A 15,513-nucleotide genomic window follows, 5' to 3' on the forward strand; every position below is an offset into this window, starting at 1 on the left:
ACAAATATTATAACATTAAGATATAAAAAACATCTTATCTTATCAGTTGATAGACAATTCCATTAGTTAATAAATAATATATCGATTATTTAGGAACAACTATATTTGAACATATAAAGAACAATCCTATCTCAACATTCCACTACTTTATAGACATCCTAGCACCGAAGTCCTTATTCCCATCACCACTCTCTATGAACTTATTTACTCACTTTTGGCGAAATCAAAGTTTTGCCATAAAGGAAATCACCTTTTTAAAGGACAGCTATTTATTTTTCAGTTACCTTTACCAACCAAAGAAAATTCCATCAGAAAATAGGTCATATATGGATTATTTAGGAACACAATTATTATAACATTAAGATATAAAAAGAATCTTATCCCAAGATTCCATCAGTTGATAAATAATATATGGACTTTTTAGGAATAAATATATTTTAACAAATAAAAAACAATCCTATCCCAACATTCCATTAGTTAACAGACCATATATGTATTACTTAAGAACCATCCTATCCTAGCACCAAAGTCCTTTTTCCCATCACCACTCTGTATGAACTTATTTACTCACTTTTGGCGAAATCAAAGTTTTGCCATAAAGGAAATCACCTTTTTAAAGGACAGCTATTTATTACCCAGTTACCTTTACCATTTCACTATTTCCTCGGAAAATGGCCAACGACAAATTTGTCGCTGTCAGTCAGCCAGTGAGTCAGTCCATTGGGCTCTTGGCGTGGAAGTTTATCAAAATATTTGAGCGTAATTGGAACATTTCAAATGTTGTCATTCATAATCAAAATCGTTTTATTGACTGCAAGCCACCCACTCACTTTGGGGAATTAGTCTAGTAAGTTGTCAGCGATGGAAGAGAGGTACGAATGTACATATGAAGTTTAGTGTACCAATAAGGTACTGGATAAGTTTGACGTTTAACTTACCTCTTTTAGGAAATTATTGAAAGAAAGATTTCAATGATGAATTTAAAATCATGCCCATAAAGATTTAATATTTGACATATCTTATTTAATATTCTTAAAATGATAATAATGAAGATCTCAGGTTGTAAATGTCCCCAAAAATCCTAATGATGCCTATTAAAAACAAGTTTCATCTAAGCCATTGGATCTTGGCTACTCAAATATCCTTAGGTTATGAAGATCATTCTAGGTAAGTTAATAAAAGGACGCAAAGCGAGTACCTAGCTGCATGCTCAGATAATTCCCATCACTTCGGTTTGGCAGTTCGACTAATGGCGGTTGTTATTGCTAAATTTGTTGCAGGCAGTGCGAGTACGGGTACGGGTATGGATTCGAATTCGAGTCCTCAGGCATGTAAGCAGGTAACATGTGTAAACCACGCGCTGGCATCGCATGGCAGGCACAAAGACACGGACATGGATGCGCAGACATACGGACAGGCAGAGATACGGACAGGGAGGCATACGGACAGGCAGACATACGGACAACATTACGGACACGGACACGGCATCGTATGGGGGCAACTGGCAGCGACCTACAGCCGAATCTCCGCCCATCCCCACAGCCCTTTACTATACCATTAAATCTGACTGGTTGTTTTACTATTTATTTGCTGCTTGCCATTTGGCATGTTTTCTCTTGATTTTTTACATCCAATCATATTACTTTTAGGTGATTTTATTTGTGGCAATTGAAGTTAAGTTCAAGGAACCAGTTTAAAAGGAACATATGTTTGTATAATTATTAAATGAAATGATTCGTGAAAATTGTTTTAATTTATAAACTCAGGAAATAAAAAACTTCAAGATACTTGGGTTTATTTTGGTTTTTGACGTGAGAAAATCATATAAATATTTAATTTTTAAATTGCCCTATGTCCGTTAGTGACGAGATTAATGGTTTTTTTTTAAACAAAATGAACAATTTTCTAAATGCTTAAACAGTTTTTACAGAAGGGTAAATTTGAGATATCATTAATGTGGCCTAGTAAAATTTCTAAAAACAAATAACTGCCAATTACTTGCGTACAAGAATTGATTAGATCCCGAAATAACTCGCACGAGACACAGATTCGGCCCACCTGGTCCACACCTGGCTGAAGGAAAAGGGCGCGAGTGGAAATCAGTTGCTGTTGCTTTTTATTGACACCATGGTGGAAAGTCTGGAGACAGGGAAAGAGACTTTCGCTGGGTTATTGTGGAATGGTAATGGTAATGTCGGGGAGGCCCCTCAGACCCTCAGCTGGCAAATGCAAATGCGGCAGGCACGCCATTCCCGGCTGGAGTTGCATGTCGCAGGTGCCAGACGGAAGGAGCGGGAAATGGGGGAAAATCGCTGTCGAAGTGGAGGAAAATCGTTTGGCAAAGCGGGAGAAAAGCACACTAACCCACATAGACATGGGCATGGCCAAGCCAATGAATATGTATAAAAATATTCGCATGCGATGGCTCAATGGCTGCTGTTGCTGTTGCTGCCGTTGGAAAATGGGAAATGCATATTTATGTGGTACACACACACACACATGAAGCTCTTTTTACGACTGCAACAAGGACATCATCAACAGGAACAACAACAACGCTTGCTACTTTGTAGTGTCAACAGTTGCCGTGACTGAAGCAGAGAAAAAAAAAGATATATGTATATACTGGTGGAGGTGGGCGGTACTATAAAGGTGGGGGCGTGGTTCTAACGGCCATCTCGATACGCTCTGCATTTGCAAAAATGGTAGCACAGGACCACCAACCTTAACGTTTAAGGGCGTGCATCAGGTTGGACCTCTCCCTTGCATCTAAAATTGGTCGAAATTCTAACTTGATTACCCAGAAGTGTCTAAAAATTGTCTGAAGTATAACTTTTCGTGTGGTCGTAGAAAGGCTCGAAGGCATTTGCAAATATTACGTATGCGTTGGGCAATTTGCAGGTCGCATTTATATTTATTATGATTAAAAACAACAAATTATAACTTTAGGGCGGTAGGAATATTATTACCCATACGACAAGTTATCCAGGTCAGTGTTTTTGCAAGTGGAAGGCAGATAAAATATTTATTGGGCACTCTATTTTTAGGCCAACACTATGAGCGTTTGTCAGCTTTAATGCAGCCAACTAAAAGTGTTTAGTTACATGGAGTATATGTTTTTGATGCCATGTTCCAACGAACATACAATGTATTTCTTGCAGTTTTTCTTTTGCGTAAGCTTTAAAAAGTAATACATTTTTACAAGATAAAGCAGAGCTTAAATCCTCTATTCATTACTTTTATCAACCTAACATAAAAATCCTTAAAAGAAAATATTTCCTGCTATTTTCGAAGGTGTAGCCAGTAAGTAAGATCAAAGTATATATTAATCGAAACAACAGGAGCTAATCTTTAAAGCAACGATTACAAAGTGGTTCAGTAATTTAAAGATATTATATGAAAATCAAGGTAACTCTTGAGAAATCTCATATTGGTAACAAAATTATTATATTGTTATTCGTAGACCTCGGAATTTGCATATTTTTAAAAACTCCAAAGCTTGAATTATTACAAATATTTAGTAGTTTAAACCTAAAAGCATATTTACATTTTATTTGAATATTTGACTAAAACTCATATGGAAACTATAAACATTTTACTTCTTTGTGTGCCAACTAAGGTCCACCCCAATGGACATATGGTCAGGACCTCTGAGGAAGCGCTTAATCCTTGCAGTGCCCACCTGCTTTTTCCTTGTGAGGCATAAACCTCGCCGTTGCATTTGTGTGCGTGCTTGATTTTACCATTATGTCAGCGTCACAACATTTTTCACTCGGGAAGTTGGGTGTTTTAGGGTGGCCCAGGGCGGCTTAGGGTGGCTTAGGGTGGCTGTTGGGTTTTGTGTGGGTGTGCCATGTGTGGGTGCATGGCTGTTGCTCTGCGGCCGCGACACTTAATGGCATTCAAAGCTGGCGGACAAAGTTTTGCAATTTGCCTTGGCCATTTCTGTCCGGCGGCGATTCCCTTTTAAGCCGCGGATTGCAGCCATCTCGGCCCTGTTTTCCATGGCTCCTGGCCCGATTCGCCACCGCAGTGAGGGCGGCGATGCTGCGATGACGGTGAAAAGCCGATTGGGAGCAAGGTTTTCCCGGAACAATTTCCCCGCAATGAGATCACAATGAATGTGTAAACTATTTCCTCCTGTGCTGCGATGCTGCCATGTCAGCTCAACAGATGTCACTGAATATTTAAAACGTCACTTGAACCCCTTTTAACTTTGATTTAAAATACGTTTCTCTGAATGCCGCAACGGATTTTCCATTTCGAGACTCAAAAGCACTTACATTCAGGACAATCATCATTGTGAAAACAACCCTTTAAAGTTTGCCTATTGAAAGTACTATAAATTCTGTAAAATATTTTCAAGGGCCTTTCATAACTATTTACTCCATCAGCACACGCCAAAACTAATAAAGCACTCAGACCGTCAAATCAAATAATAATATCGCAACGAAATGAATATTTCATTGCTGATTGACAGCAATATCTCCCCGGCCAGCGTTTTTCCACGCAGCCCAGATTGCCCAATTATTTATGAGCTCGATCAAGTATGATGTATTATAAATGTCAACATCAACCTCCAACGGTTGTCCTTCAGCAAAAAAAAAGGCTGAAAAATGCAGAGGAAGAATCTCGGTGGCCAGCAGGCTGACTTACGATTTAATTAATGATTTTTTGATTTTTATTTGAAAGCCAAACAAAGGAGAGGCGCAAACAAAGTATCGAAAATTGAGAAGGGGGATGTCATGTTTTGGGAACTCCGGCTGTTTGAGTGCTAGGAATGGGGATTGGGATTAGCTTTTGAGGGGGTTGACAGCTCAACCTGAAATGTCAACAAAACGGGGCGGAAACAAAAGAATTTGGATTGGGATTGGGATTCTCATACCCAATCCGGATTGGGGTCCATTTCCCGGCAGGCGTTCCGTGTTCCCCGATGATTGATGAGGCAGCCTTTTGGCCACCCACTTTCGCTTTCACTTACCCCTTACTCTCCCCTCTTCTGGCCAATTAGCCGTGCAGCATTTACAGTTGTAAGTTGGCCAAAAACGAGACAAAAATAAAAATAGCAGAACGTGGGGAGCCTTGTCGTTGATTGATTTGGATTTGTGCGGTCGACCGCAGTCCGAAAAAGAGTCCACCTAAGTGGATTTGTTAGTGGACGGGGCCTTGGATGGGGTTGAGTGCTGGGCGGGGGAATGGGGGACCTCCAAGGGATATAACCAAACTAGTCCATTAACTAAATACACCCCGGGCAAACACTCTCACTGGCACACATGCAAATGTGGTTGCAATTCCGCAAAACTTTCATTTCCGCCTGGCCACCGCACAGTGGGGCAAAGATTGATTCATTTGAATGGAACTATTGATCATAATATTTAGATTAATTACGTACGAAAACAAGATATGTTGTATTTATGGGACCGATTTCTCAATGTCAAGTTAAGGGGCTAGTTTGTTATTTGCTAGAGAGGGTTTATAAGAACTTATATTGTTGGAAAAAAACAAAATCGGTTTCTCAATGTGATGTTAATTGTACAAACGACTAGTCTTAACAGAGTATTTTATAAGTGCTAAAATTGGACTGACAAACCTTAACCGATAATTTTAACTGGAACATTTCCTTTAATTTTGAGTTTTTGGTCTAACATGGTATTGAGAAACTATACTTTCCGAATCAGCAATTTAAATCGGTCCTTTGTGATGTTCCAAACTTGTTCCAATACAAATATACAATTTTTTTAATCCCAAGAAAAAGCGGTTCCCCACAAAATAGAGGGGTCGTCAAAAATTAAATTAAATTAAATTTAATTATGATTTTGATACATCAATGTCAATGCAGTGTAATTTGCATACCTACTCATTTGCATTTTATATTCCTAACCGTTTGCCACATAGCATGCGCCTGAACCCAAGTTCTTTTAGGGATTGAAATAAAAGAGCTGTGTTCTTCTATTACTCTAGAGTTAGTAATTGGTTAAGACCTAGTTAAGAAGTTAGTAAGGGAAAGGAAAATCTGTTAGCGAAATAAATAAATAATTTTTGAAAGCTTTATCTTTTCTTTTCTCTTTTGTTGTTTTATATTTCCTAGTCTCTCTGTATTTTTCCCATAGCTTTCCCCATAGTGTCACCAATGTGCGGGCCACTTTCTCCTCGGTGGCTGTTGGTTTTCCACACTTCCCCCTGCGTCCATATTACCCTGTATATGTATACCCCTTAATTTCCATACCCCTTTCTTCGTGTCGCCGGCCAGTTTTGTCATTATTTTTTTGTGGTTCTTGCATTTGCCATCTTCCCTGTGGTTGTCGGTGTTTGCCCTTGTTGTTTCTGTTTTCTATTGTTTGGAACTTGTCACAGACACATATGTATACGCCACACCCACACTAACAGAATCATTTGTTTGGCTGGTTTTTATGACATTAGTGTGAATGGTGAACGTTATACGGTTCAGGCGGCACAACGGTCCTTGCAATTATCCTTTATGCACACCTCGCCAGTTTCCCCCCTTTTGGTTCTCTTTTTTCCTGTATTTACCACCCCCTTTGGGGCTGCGATTAGGCCACAGATTGCCAGCTGGCCATGCCATTTTGTCCTCCATTTCGCAGATCCTTTAACTTCGTCTAACACTTTCTCTTCACCCCCCTCCCCACTCCCCTTTCACTTAGCCCCTTTTCACCAGGCGAGTGCATAAATTTTATTGTCCGAAATGTAAAAAAAGGCTCGGCCTCCGTCAGCATTGCGATTTAATTACATTAGCGACAGCTGGAGAATGCACAAAAGTGGGTTGATGGGTTAAGGGTGGAGAAAGGTGGTTGGGGAGAAAGTGTGGGGGGGTGAAAGTGAGAGTGGGGCAGAAGAGTTTGGGGTAGAACACGACAAAACCACGTTGATTAGGCCAGTCTGTTACCGCTACGACTCCTTGGGGCATGCTTGAAAAGAATTGCAACCAAGTTTCCCAAGCCCTTCGTTCCCTTGTCCCTTTTTTTGTCGCATAATGGCATTTATAATAAACCTCGCGCCCCCTCTCTCTCTTTCGCACTTTCTCGCTCCGTCTCTGTCTTTGTGCGCGCCATTTGGCGTTTGTTATTAAATTTGCATAATTAAGTGGGAAGCTGCGATCCAGCACGAAGCCAAACCGAAACTGGCAAACCAAGCGAACTGGAGATAGTTGGAGGAAAAAACAAGGAAGAACGCTATAGTCGAGTACCTCGACTATCAGATACCCGTTACTCAGCTAAAGGGACCAAAGGAAAATGGAGATATGCAAGCAGCAAAGCGAGATTGAAATGCGCCACCTACCGGCGGTAGACAGATTTAAGCGTTGTGGGCGTTAGAGTGGGCGTGGCAAAGTTTTTTTTGGATTAATCGATGGGTATTGACAAGACCAATACATTTCAGTTAAAATTTTTGATCTAGCGTGAAAATTGTGGGCGCCACAGGTTTGGGCGGTTTGTAGGCGTTCTAGTGGGCGTGGCATATTCGCGTGACAAAATTGCGCTGCGCTTAAGCCTAAGGAATCTAAATCTGAAATCCCATTTCTCAATCTTTGATATTTTCCAAGATATCCGCGTTCATATTTACGATTTTTTGAAGTTTGTGGGCGGTTTGTGGGCGTTCAAGTGGGCGTGGCAAACTTTTTTTTGGGTCAATCGATAGGTATTGATGAGAACAAGACATTTCAGTTAAAATTTTTATTCTAGCATGAAAACTGTAGGAGCCACAGTTTTGGGCGGTTTGTGGGCGTTATAGTGGGCGTGGCACTCTGCTGAAACAAACTTGCGCTGCGTAAGAAGCTCAGGAATCTGCAGGCCTAATCTCAATAGCCTAGCTCTTATAGTTTCCGAGATCTCAGCGTTCATCCGGACGGACAGACAGACGGACAGACGGACAGACGGACAGAAGGACAGACGGACAGACGGACAGACGGACAGACGGACATGGCTAGATCGACTCGGCTAGTGATCCTGATCAAGAATATATATACTTTATGGGGTCGGAAACGCTTCCTTCTGCCTGTTACATACTTTCCGACGAATCTAGTATACCCTTTTACTCTACGAGTAACGGGTATAATAAAATGGCAAAAGTCAGCTTCTGTTAAAGTACAAAATTAATTGAATTTGCTGGGCAACTAAAAAATGGCAAGAAATTAAAATGAATAAAAATGACCATTAGGGGCCTAAAAATACAAAGAGAATGTAATTTAATTGCTAAATATTCCAACTTGATGAATTTAGAAAGATCTAGTTGGTCAGGAGTTAAATTTTTAATAATAAATAAAATTATAAACGATAAAGGACCATTAAAACTTTTATTATTATTCATGGGAGTCTTAATAAAACCAAAAAATGCGTTGGCCACAAATCAAATTCTGATTGAAACCAGTGAAAAATGCAGTGACATTCATGCTGTGCACAAAAATGTCTTTCTGTCTTGCCATATGCTTGATTCCAATTTCATTTTCCATTTCTTCATATCTGAATTTCCATTTTCCAGTCCATCCGCCCCACCCTGCAACTTTGTTTGATTACTTTTCATGTTCTGTGACTGCTTGGTGGACATTTGACTTCAAGGTCAACAGAGTGTTCGTGCATACCCAGAACACCCAGCCCACCCATTCGACACCCTTACCATACCCCCCCCCCCCCCCCCTCCCCCCGCTGGATTCCAGCAAACTGACTGTTCATTTAATTTTGCCCGCGGGGCCTGTGGTTCTGCGATTCTCCGCAGTCCTTCCAATATTTTCTAGTTTAAATGCTCTCCAGCATTTCGGAGACCTTCCCCAACAAACAAAATGTACGTGGCCACACTGAGGGAAAAATACCATCCACTTAGCACTGTTAAAATTTGGAAGAAATACTATAATATATTATTATAATAGAGATATCTTATATTATTTATAAGAATAATATATTGAGATATATTATATTGGGATAAACTTTATTTATTAGGTAGGTACCCAAATAAAAGGTTCTATAAAATGTTTTACAGTTTGTAATAGCAAATATAATATGTTTAAATTTAAGTCTGATTTTATCTAAAATCTTTAATTTAAAGTTGTATTTCTCTCTACCTAAAACTGATTGATTAATTTAGTATACCATTTTTATTATCGGTATCTTATCAGTAACTATCCTTAATGGTTTCTCTTTTGATGCCTTGCCAGCTTTCTCACAAATGTAGTTTATTTTGATATTGAATTAACTACCGATTGCTTGCCAAATTCTGGCGACTTTCTTTTGGTGCGAGTGTGAGTGCGAGTGTGTGTGTGTGTGTGTGTGTGTGTAAGTGTTAGTGGGTTGACCAACTCTCGCACACTCGCAAAACAAACACACACACACACACACACACAGACAGCCGCAGAGCTGTTGGCGCCATCGGTTTGCCACGCTTCGCTTCGCCTCGCATTTGCTGATGCCACATTTAAGTTTTTGGCCCCGTCAACGTCGTCGCCGTCGTCATTTCCTCTGCCCGCTCACTCTCTCTTTCTATCTACCTATCTCCCTCTCTCTCTCTGTCTGTGCGAGTGTGTGTGTGTGCTGATAAATAAAAAAAAAGAATGGCGAAAAAGTTGATTGCGTAAACTTTCAACTCGGTCCAAAGCAGCAACAAAGTGGCCGGGAAAAGCAGCCAACTTTTCCCCAGTTTCGAAGTGCAAGAGCGAGTTTTAGTTTCACACACACACACACATGTGTTTTCCCGGGATACGTGTGTGTTTGTCGGCCATCCTCTATCTCTCTCTCTCTCTTTCTCTCCTTTGCCTCCATTTTGCATTTTGGCCGCAACTTTTGCGTTGCGTTGCGTGTTGCGAGTGGCCCCAAAAAGCATGCTACACTTTTTGTGCCAAGCAAATTAGCCACGCACTCACACACCCTCAACCCCACACACACACACGCACACACCCACATGAGGGCCAGAAAGAGAGGGCAATATGTTTGCGGAAAGGAAGAGAAAAGGGCACTTGGCACGCGATTTTTAGCGAATTTTCGGTAGCCACCTCAAGTACTTAGTGCTGAAGCATCGCCCTATCTGCATTTAGATTAATATCCTTGGATCAAAGTTAGTTGCTAATAGTTGTTCATGCCACATTCTTGTTTAAATGGTCATGAAAGTGTACTTTAACATGAAGTACTATTATATCTAACATTATTTGGTTTTATTTTCACAAATAACCTGATTTATAGCATCGCTTCTCCATTCAAATTGTTGATTATTGGGTGGTATGTCAATATTAATAGTTTTACACAAAGCTAACTCAGTGCAATATAAAATGCAGTAAACAGCTTTTCAGCTCTCCATTTATTTTTTTAGATAAAGGCAAAACTTCATTTGAACTTCGTGGAAAATGGAACTATTTTTGCAATATAAATCGCATTGGGTGGCACACATTAAATTCGCTCTTTGTTGTTTTCAAAAATCAGAAATCATTTTTTTATGGAAGGTATGTCAATATAAATATCTCTGCACAAAGCTAAATCAATGCAATATGAAACTCAGCGGTGTAGCAGCAGCCCTTTTTTAGCAAATTCTGAAAAAATGGGGTTCTTGCATATGAATCTTTGGATGGCAAACATTTCCCTTTTGTTTTCAACAAACATTTCCCTTTTGTTTTCAACAGAATGAAATCCATTCGGGAAATTGTGAATTTTTTTTCGCAGAAAACAGAGCCAGTTTTTATAAAATTATCAATATTGGTGCAGGAATACAGGAACACTTTGTACGGTGTTGAAGAACTCTCCTTCAATTAAATTGAAATCAAAAATCTCTGTAAATTCAGTTGAATTTTGGTTAGTTGCATTCCATTTTACTAATACTTTTACTATGCTGACTGAGTGTCTTTCACAATATATGAATAAAATATCTAAAGTAAAGATTTATTGTTATGGTAACTTCCTAGAAAGTTACTTTGTTTACTAACACCTGTATAAGCCCCCATAATCCAGTGTTGGAAAATGTTTTAATAAAATATTCATATTTGTGCAGGAACGAAGAACACCTTGTAGGGTGTTAAACTAAATTGAAATCAAAAGTCCCCTAATTTTGGTTAAAAAAGATTACTCTAACACAAGGGAAAATTTCATTCAGTTACATTATATTTTTCTAATACTTTTACAACGCTGACTGAGTAACTTTTAGAACCTATGAATAAAATATCTAAAGAGAAGATTTAATGTTATTGAAACTTCCCAGAAAGTAACTTTGTTTACCAGCACCTGTATAGCGTATGAACCTCCATAATCCAGTATTGGAAAATGGTTTAATAAAATATTCATATTTGTGCAGGAATGAAGAACACCTTGAGGGTGTTAAACTAAATGGAAATCAAAAGTCCCTGAAACACAGTTGAATTTTGTTTAAAAAAGATTTCTCCAACACAAGGGAAAATTTTCTCAAGTTACATTATATTTTACTAATATTTTTACTTTGCTGACTGAGTAACTTTCAGAACCTATGAATAAAATATCTAAAGTGAAGATTTAAAGTTATTGAAACTTCCCAGAAAGTAACTTTGTTTACCAGCACCTGTATTGCTTATGAACCCCCATAATCCAGTGTTGGGAAATGCCTCCCCAGCTGTCCATCCATTCTGCCCGCACTTTTTGTGCAATGGGTTCTGGCAGGGATTAGGCTGCGTCTTAATTTTGATATGCTCTGCTCTGCCACTTCCAGTGGCGCCCGCCCCCTTTTTTGGGGCCCACCTGCCAGGCACTTCACACAGAGACAGGGGATGGGGCAACAACTTAATCCAATTTGACTGGACGGAGGTGAAACTTGGGCCTGCCCAGAGGCCTCCCTCCCCATGCCCCGCCCCCTGGCCGGTGTGGTCATTCTTAAATGGCCTTTTACTTAATGCTAAGTGTCGTTTGACTGCTGTGCAGACCCTCCCCCCTACTCCTCCTCCCCGCCTCCCATGACCCAAAACTCACACGCTGTTGTCTAATTAAAGCGATTTGGCTTTGGTCACATGTCGATAATAATGGGGAAATAACTTTGAGGCATATCCCGCTGAATAATGATGGACACATGGCAAAAACAGGGGTTAATGGGGGCACTTCTGCCCCCCCTATGACCGTCAGGGACCTTCGTCTGGGGAAAGGCATTATAAACGCAGGCCTCATAAATTACGCAAAAGTCGCAGTCGCCGCAATCAGAAAGCGTGGGAGCAAAAAAAACGTCTGGGGCGGCGCCACCTGGCCAATGGATTGCGGCCCTGGTGGTCAGCACTTGGCCATGGCATTGGGGCCCATTCCATTTCCATGGAACTTCTGGCAAAGGTCAAAGCGGCGCGAAGCCCTCGAGCGAAGGTAAATGTTAACTAACGGAAGAGAGTTGGGGGAGCAACTCGAAGGCATACGGAATAAATGATTTCCCCTGAAGGAATAAAGTTCAGTTGGTGCTTCTGATTCCCTAATTCAATTATTTCAATAAAAATAATAAAATTCGATGTAAAACTTTGAAGAAACAAATTATTTGTATACAATAAATCCAAAAAAACATCCTTTCTCCTCCCAGAAAACACCTTGGTCCCTTGATAAATGTTCTATTTTGGTATCCTAAGTAAGGATTCCTTACACCCAGCTTTTGGGATACGGAATTAAAGATTTGCCTTAAAGGAAGAGAGTTTAGTAGGTTGTTCTGATTTCGGTTTAATCTTTCACCTACACTTCAGAGAAGTCCAAAGTGAAACATTAAGAAAACAAATCAAAAGCACCGAGTATCCATGATAAATGTCCTAGTTTGGTATTCTGTCATTCCTTGACAACCAGCATTTGGGATACGGTAGAAATGATTATCTTCAATGGAAAGTTTTGAAGGTGGTTTTGGCTGACTAATTAAATTATTTTAATACAAATTAAATTCATTTACCTACCTTTTAAATAAATCTGAAGGAAAACTTTAGGGAAACCAATTATTTTAAAAAAATCTAGAAAACATAAAAATACCTTGTTTCCGTGATAAATGTTCTAGTTTGGTATTCTAACACCCAGCTTTTGGGATACGGAATAAAAGATTTTCCTCAAAGAAAGTAGTAGTCTCTGATTACGTAATAAAACTATTTTAATAAAAGATAAATCAATTTACCTACTTTTTAAAGAAATCCGAAGTAAAACTTTAAGGAAACAATTAAATATTAACAAAAAGTCCAAGTCCAACATCCCTTCTCCTCATTGAAGGCACCGAGTAACCATGATAAATGTCCTAGTTTGGTGTCCCAACATTCCTTGACACCCAGCTTTTGGGGCGTTGATTAGTGGCTCAATTGTTATGATTACACCTTGCCGTAGCGACGCGACAACGTGGCGTATGATTAATGTGCTGCAAATACCTTACCCGTGGCAGTGGACTCGCCACCGCAGAAATCGCACAATGGCCGAGTGACACGAAATCTTTGCACTCGACCCACTCGACTTGGCCAAAGAAAAATTGTTTATTTAAATTCGCCCCCCTTTTGTTTGCTTTGATTTACTGTTGCGTGCAAAAGTCCGAGTTCGGGTCCGAGTCCGAGTCCGAGTCCGGAATCCCAAGTCCATGTCAACAGGCCACGGCACAGGAGCAACCTTTTGGCCAGGTCAGTGCGGATTATTATGGCCATTGCTGTTTGGTTGCTGCCCCATCCCCATCCACGGCTCTCCAGCGTTTCCTTGCCTTGCGATTTATTTTCTTCTCCTCTTTTTTTTTTTGGTGAAAGGCACTCGCCAAGCTTTGACCTTCTGGCCAGCGAAGAGTGGGGTCTTTAAGGCTGGGTAATGGGGTGCAGTCGCGCATTTCCGGGGCCAAAAAATAAAAAAAAAGAAAAAGAAAAAGAAAAAAACGGGTCAAAGACGCAGCCCCAGCAACAGCAATGAAAACGGCAATAACAACAAACGACAAACAACGCGAAAAGTTAAGTGTCGCAAACTGAAAACGCAAGCAAAGCAAGGCAAACGAAGGCAGGCCAGAGCAATGATGGGGTGGTTCCCCCGGAATAAAAATAAAAATCGATAAATGTAATGACCGCCCCCTTTTTACACCGTCTCCCTGGCGGCAAAAACGTTAATTTACACGAAACAGCGACAATAACAAAAACCGAGGCGAAAACACAGCCATACACAGACGGCAAATAATAAAAAAAATAAAAAAATAAAAAAAAAACAAACAAACAAACAAAGAACGAAAACGAACGACGAAATGAAAAATGAAAATCAATAATAAACAAACACACTGACATCGGAGAAGGAAGTGGCGCCCGAACAGGGACGCCGAGCGGGGAAAGTGGCGCCCGAACGTGGGACGTGCGACAATGACAGCAGACAATGATTGTACATAATTGCAATTGTTCACCGATTGGCCTGCGTGAGGGCGTTTCCCAATGCGGCTTGTTGCATGCCCCAGCGAGGCGACTCCGCTTGCACACACAAATTAGTGTACGTGTTTGCTGTTCCTCCCTCTCTCTTTTTCACTTTCACTCTAGCATCTATCTCTGTCCATCTCTTTCGGCCGTTATGTCATTTGTGTGCGTAGGTGCGATTATGCTGATTTTGTATGACAGTTGCCCTGGGCATCCTTTTGCGTCACTGGCTCTGAATTTTCACACAAAACGGGTTTATCTCAATTATCACCAGAGCATTAGTAATCTGCTACTTTTGGGGGCAATTTTGGAGGGGTTTTTGACCAATTTCAGGGATTTTTGTCGGGCTTTTAGCACCACGTTAATTGGGCTGGCCTTCAACAAGGCTCTCGATTTTCTATCCATTTAGCAACCCATTCGAGTTCAAATTGGTATTGATCTTTTCTACGATTTTTTCCCCACTCGTTGCTCTCTGCGCTGATTCATCGCTTAAGCGGTTATCATTTGTCCATCGTCGTCTGACCTGGGCAAGCACCAACAGCCAGGCAGTGATGGATATCGCCTGGCACGTGTTTTCTTTGGTGGGCCACAAGGCGTATGCGTAAATTATTGTCAACAGGCAGGCAAAACATTCAGGAAAATGGATGCACTGAGAGAAAATGGCAAGCTCATAATCAGCCTGTAGCTTTTATTATAGAAACCGATATAGATATGATCATAAACATCTTATTTATACCCTTGAAAAATGTTAACTTGATAATGAAAAACCGTATTTTGTGTGTGTACTTTGTATGAAAGCGAGTCAGAGTCTAGATATATTGTATTTCATGGAAACCAGAACCGATTACTATTATATTTTCAATCAGGTTATCTCATTATAATCAAATATAGAAAAGTAGCTCGATTTATGAGAATTCTCTTGGGATGTACGCGAAGTTAATGAGGAGAAGTGAAGCAGCTTTATGGAAACGTATTATTTATACCATTAATATGAATTGTTATTTTTTCGATAAAAGCGAGCAAGAGTCTTGACGTATTGTATTTTATCGAATCGAGTATCAGTAATTAATATATTTTTTATTATTTTTTCTAATTATAAGTATGTAGTCTAAGTATGTAGTATGTAGTGTTAAGTCTAGAAACGTAGCTTGATTTATGAGATTTCTCTTGAGATGTACGCTAAGTTTGGG

General features: G+C 40.0%; 1 protein-coding gene across 17 annotated transcripts in view; it reads right to left on the minus strand.

The window, feature by feature from the left end:
- The window catches only part of LOC119558268 (potassium voltage-gated channel protein eag), a 66,981-nt gene that overhangs the window by 27,161 nt on the left and 24,307 nt on the right, over positions 1 to 15,513 (minus strand). The window lies entirely within an intron of this gene.

This window comes from Drosophila subpulchrella, chromosome X (genome assembly GCF_014743375.2).
Source record: "Drosophila subpulchrella strain 33 F10 #4 breed RU33 chromosome X, RU_Dsub_v1.1 Primary Assembly, whole genome shotgun sequence".
NCBI classification, from domain to species: Eukaryota; Metazoa; Arthropoda; class Insecta; order Diptera; family Drosophilidae; genus Drosophila; species Drosophila subpulchrella.